Source organism: Aethalodelphis obliquidens, unplaced genomic scaffold (assembly GCF_003676395.1).
Source record: "Aethalodelphis obliquidens isolate GAN/ISIS:26980383/991018 unplaced genomic scaffold, ASM367639v1 scaffold6, whole genome shotgun sequence".
In the NCBI taxonomy this organism is placed as follows: Eukaryota; Metazoa; Chordata; class Mammalia; order Artiodactyla; family Delphinidae; genus Aethalodelphis; species Aethalodelphis obliquidens.
In genome coordinates, this window is record NW_020837950.1 from 1,416,940 (window position 1) to 1,423,143 (window position 6,204).

Genomic DNA, 6,204 nt, shown 5'->3' on the forward strand with positions numbered 1-6,204 from the left:
GGCCACACGACTCCGCGAACTGTCCCAGCGCAGCCCGGCCCAATTCCTCCGGGCTCCGCCCCTGACTGTGATGGCCTCCCATTGGCCCGGCGTCCGCCTCGGCGTCGTGACGTCCTCGGGCAGGTTGAGGTGCGACTCGCGCCCTCTTCCTATTGGACCCGGCGCTCCCGAGGTACAGGTCGCTGCGTGACCTTCCTCGCCTCGCATCCTTCTCGCGCTCCACCTGGGACCCGTTTCCCATCTGTCTGTCCACCGTCCCAGAACAGCACGGCTCTTTACTTCTTGTTCCCTCCTGAGTCTTTTGCCCTAATATCCAGTCCAGCCTGTCTCTTAGCCTTTCCTAGATGTCAAATTAGTTCGAACGCCCTGGCTACGTGGCAATTGCGGGAGCTGCCACAGCTTAGCCGGGTTCCGCACTCCTTCACCGATTCTCGGTGCCGCCTCCGACCCGGCGATCTACTGAGGACAATGTGCTTAGAGCGTCAGGATGCGATTATTTAAAACAAACCTCTGAGATGAGACTTAGGAAATAACAAGAAAAATTTCAAGCCTTGTTTTAGATGTTGTTTGTTTGCCTATAATCTCCCCCAGACCAAAAACATCCAACATTACCCTTTTCCTGTAACGCCTTTTCGTTTTACGTGTTTTGTGCCACACCTATCTTAGACTGGCCTCTTAATATGTTTGGCTTTTGAAATTGAGTGTTTAGGATTTTTGAAGGATGGGGATTGGGGTGGGCAAGCATAGGAAATAGGAAAGGATGATTGGTTGAGAATATTTTTACATCTTATTTTTTAAAAGTTGAGCTATTTAGTTATCAGAAGTGAGACTAAGGTTGTGCTAACCTTGAGGCCAAGGCAGTATTATAAATACTTTATATATATTTATATATATTAAGCCTGTACTTTGTGAAGAACTAAGGAAGGTTATCAGTAAATACTGGAACAAGAAATTAATCCAACAAAACAATCTGTGGAAGAGTGGACAAACCTACTTTGAATTCACTGAAGATACCATGTTATGTCATGGGTTACTAAAGCTTTTGTCCATGCTGTTCCTGTCTGTAACTAATTTCCTCCTTTCTGTCATTGTAAACTCCTACTCATACTTCCAAAACCTGTTCAGGCCTGACCACTCAGAAGTCTTCCCCCAACACCTCCTCTTACAGAATTCATCAGTCCTTGCTTCATGCTACTGTAGATTATGCATGCTTCTATTACTGTGTTAGTAACTAGGATGCCGTACAGCTTGGCATACAACTATTGTGCCTCCCAGTTCATCCCTAGGATGCAAACGTTTGAGTCTCACAAACTAGTAGAGAACCCAGAGGTGTGAACTATCCTCCCTCCAACACCCTCTCCTTTACGCCTACAGCATTTGCTGAGCTTAAGAGGTAACTGAAAGGAAGTCTGGTGGCTCAGTCTAATGAGTGAGACAGAAGGGTGAATGCAGCAACACTGGCCATGTGTCTTGGATTCCTGGAAGGTGCTTGGCTTATTTTCTGGAATGGGCCCCTACACTCCAGAGCTCTCTAACAGGAAGTACTCATGGCTGAATTCCCAGCCACCTTGGCAGATGTGGCAATGAGGACTTACGGGTTAAGCTGGAGGATGTCTATGCACCAGCCACTGAGTGAGGGGTGGCTCAAGGGCAAGGCAGCAAAGCTCTTAGCAGATGTAAACAGACATAAAGCCTTGCCCTCAGGGGGAAACTGCACAGTGGGGTCAGTGACAGTGTCAGAATCTTGGCCAGAGTGGGGCTCTTCCAGGCTGTTCCAGTGCACCCTGATCCAAGGGCCCTCAGGCTTCTCAGCCAGTTTAGGCTCCAGGTGTCAGATTCCAAAGTGATCAGCTCTTTCCATGCCCAGGAGTGCTACATCAGGGCTGGTTCTAGCTTTCACCACCTTGAGGATTTAGAGTTATCAGTGTTCTATCCCTCACTGGTAACTAACTCCTTTGGAAAACAAAACAAAACAAAACAAAAAAACTAAAAACACAGGCAGTTTCCTGATACCTTTCTTGCAAACAGAGGTACTTACTTGACCCCAACCAATAAGGATGTAGGAGGCTCAGCAATTCCAAGATTACTTTTTATTTATTTATTTATTTTTGTCCTGGCCTGCATAGATAGAGTCTCACTAAAATGCTATCACTGGTAGGCACCCTTCTGGTAAGAAACCCTACTACACGTGCATTACACTGTATTTTTTTAATATAAATTTTATTTATTTATTTATTTTGCCTGCATTGGGTCTTCGTTGCTGCACACGGGCTTTCTCTAGTTGTGGTGAGCAGGGGCTACTCTTCATTGCAGTGCACGGGCTTCTCATTGTGGTGGCTTCTCTTTGTTGTGGAGCACGGGCTCTAGGCACGCAGGCTTCAGTAGTTGTGGCACTTGGGCTCCAGAGTTGTGGCTTGCGGGCTCTAGAGTACAGGCTCAGTAGTTTTGGTGCACGGGCTTAGTTGTTCCACGGCATGTGAGATCTTCCTGGACCAGGGCTCGAACCCGTGTCCTTGAATTGACAGGCGGATTCTTAACCACTGCACCACCAGAGAAGCCCTACACTGTATTTTAATGTTTTTTTTCCTTACTGAGCTTCAGATGGTAAGATTATGTCTTTTATATCTTTTATATCCCTGGCACCTAGCTGATTTCCTAACTTACTAATAGTGATAGCCATCATTACAGTAGTAATAGTAGCAGGAAATCTTTACTGAGTGCTTATTCTGATCCACGCAGTGCACTGAATGTGTTACATGAATGATCTCACAAGGCAGGTACTCATTTTTTTTTAATTTATTTTTTACACAGCAGGTTCTTATTAGTTATCTATTTTATACATATTAGTGTATATATGTCATTCCCAATCTCCCAATTCATCCCACCACCACCACCCACCCTGCTTTCCCCCCTTGGTGTCCATACGTTTGTTCTCTACATCTGTGTCTCTATTTCAAGGCAGGTTCTCTTCTACTTTTTTTTTTTGCGGTACGCGGGCCTCTCACCGCCGCGGCCTCTCCCGTTGCGGAGCACAGGCTCTGGACGCGCAGGCTCAGCGACCATGGTTCACGGGCCCAGCCGCTCCACGGCATGTGGGATCCTCCCGGACCGGGACACGAACCCGTGCCCCCCGCATCGGCAGGCGGACCCTCAACCACTGCGCCACCAGGGAAGTCCCCAAGGCAGGTACTCTTAAACTCGTTTTTACAAATGAGAAATTTGAGACAGCTCAAGTAACTTTCCCAAAATCGCACAGTTCATAAGTGGCAGAATTGTGCTTGATATCTGCTTGTTGAACTTAACTGTGTCCTACTTACTAAAAAGCCAAACATATAAAAGCAGCCAATTAATGGTGAACATTTCCATTATCATTAGGGGAGAATGTCCTCTCTCCACTCCAAGTTTCCACGAGGAGGACTGTTTCCTGGCTTCTGAGGCTTAACCATTTCACCTCTGATGATGGAAAGTAAATTTGGGCAGAGTAACTGAGCATACTGGGCCCAGTTCTGCCACCTTTGTCCTCTTGGAAGGTGCAGCCCACAGGGAAAAACAAGTTTCTGCTGCTCTTCCTGCAGTCTGCTCGCTCCCAGTCCAGAGCTGCTTGGAACTGGATGGGGACAGCTCTTAATTCTGAAATTCAGTAGTAGCTCAGCACACCTGGCTCCCAGACCTAAAGTCACTCCTAGGGGCCTGTCTCACTCTCTGTTTTCTTCCTCAGCTTTTCAGAAGTAAGGAAGAGGTGATGAGCTATTTCCTGAGCTCTCTTAGACACCTCTCCCTGCACTCCAGTATCATCAAAGGGTGACTATAAGTGTTTTAACTTGAAATAGTCTACAGAGGAAAGGCTGGTTAGAAAAGCCAGGGCACGAAGTGATGAGAAAGGAGAGGGGGAAGCAGAAACCAGAAACTTCCTGCTAACAGTCAACTGAAGATCATTCAAAATTAAGAAGGTGCTTGGCAAACTGAAATGTAAGTGAATGACAGAGAGCAATTTACAAGTTGCTGGACCTGCACAACTCTTTAAAGCACTTCTACTATGTGAAATGAAGCCTATCGTTACCCGTAGGTATGCTAAAACCCTTTAGATGATGGGGTCTGGACCTTGTAGGGCACCTCCACTGGTCCAGAGGAAAGGGGAACTGCCCTTTTAGGGTCATTCTTGGACTTTCCTAGGTTTCCACAAGCAGGCTGAAAATTCCAAAAAGGATGCTAAATATGTCTCCACGAATTCTTATTTATCCAACAACATGTTCACCATCTCTATCTAGCTGTTTCACAGGCATTTCAAATAAAGCATGGGACAAAGAGTTCTCTTGACTTTCTTCCGAAAAGCTGTTCCTTCTTCAGCTTCCATCTCAGTAGATGGAAGCAGCAAACCCCTTTAGATTCCTCTCATTTTCTCCTACTCCATATCCAATCCACTTGCCAATTTCTGTTGTCTCTATACCTCTAAAGCAGATCCTGAATCTGTTCCCCTCTATCTCCACTATTACCACCTTGTCCAAACGAGGTGTCATTTCTTACTTGGACTGTTAAAACGACGCCCACTTGGCCTCCCTGCTTGCACTCTTGCCAATCTATAATCTAACCAGCATCCAGGGAGAGCTTTCAAAATTAATATAAGTCATTTCATCCCCCTGCTTAATATTATCTTAATGGCTTCTAAATGCCCTTATAATTAAGTCCAATTAATGCCCTTAGAATAAAGTCCAAGTCTGAATTAAAGTTCGATGGGATCTAGCCCCTGCCTCCTGTGTGACTTCATCTCTTGGCTTTCTCTACCTCATGATGCCCAACCAAGCTTTCTTCTACCTCAGGACCTTTGTAGTTGCTGTTTCTTTTCTTCAAGTACTCTTTTTTCAGATCTTCTTTGGGTCATTCACGGTAAATATCACCTCCTCAAAAGAGAACTTCCTGCCCATCCATCTAAAGTAGATTGCTCCCTTCCCCCTTGTCGCTCTCCGTCTCACCTTTTTTTTTCTTAAGTTGGGTTTTCTTTTTTCTTTTTTTAGTTTTTTCATAGCACTTATCACTATCTGAAATTACCTTGATTATCTAATTTTTTACTTGTTATATTTATTATCTGTATCCCTCAACTAAAAGGTAAGCTCCATCAGGGCAGAAATCCTACCTGTTTTGCTCACTGTATTTCCAAGGTCTAAAACAGTGCCTGGCCATTGAAGATACTCAGATATAAATGAATCATTGGTTTAACGAAATTCTGAGAATGAAAAGAAAAGGCAAAGACAAATCTAGATATAGACATAGACATAGTTTGGCTGGAAAACACAGATTCCTAATCTTGTCATAGCTTCCCCTTTGAAGGTTAGCCTCATTCCACACCCAAAAGGCCTGAGCAGTTTTGAAGGGTCTTTTATGCCTTCTTTGTCCTTAGCCTGATTCTGAGAGACAGAGTTCATCTTACTTTCTCCTTGCATCCTAGTGTCGTTGAGTTCATTCATAGCCAAAGATAAGAATCAGTCTTTAGGGCTTCCCTGGTGGCGCAGTGGTTGAGAGTCCGCCTGCCGATGCAGGGGACACGGGTTCGTGCCCCGGTCCGGGAATACCCCACATGCCGCGGAGCGGCTGGGCCCGTAAGCCATGGTCGCTGAGCCTGTGCTCTGCAGCAGGAGAAACCACAACAGTGAGAGGCCCGCGTACGGCAAAAAAAAAAAAAAAATCAGTCTTTACTTCACCAAGAACCCTTCCAGTCAGAACATCTCTCCTCCCAGGTCCATTTAGGTCTGACAGCAACCGGGCCTCCAACCTCCATCCCCTCCCCCAAATTAGGGGGAATCCTCTTAGGCCATGTCAAGTCAATGCAGGAAGTTTGGTGACGCTATAAAGGGCAAAGATGGCTGGAAACTGGGTGGGGGTGGGTGATACACTTTCACTAAAATAAAACTTGAGTATATTAGTGAGAAACTGGGTCAAAATTATGTGGACTACAGGAATACAAATTCATTAGACTAAATGAAGGTCTTTAAAATGAGAAGACTGTTGCAGCCATGGAGTGGAAGACCCTCTGTATCCCTCCTCCCAAGCCTTGAGTAGAGCTTCCCAACCATGAGAAGTCTGCACACACTGAGACCTGTCCCGCTCCTCCCGTGGGCAGGCCTATAGGACTATGAGGCAGTATCTCAAATGGCAGAGGAAGGCCCGTTTCCACCTGCATCAGACACATCTTCCTTTGTGGACCACACC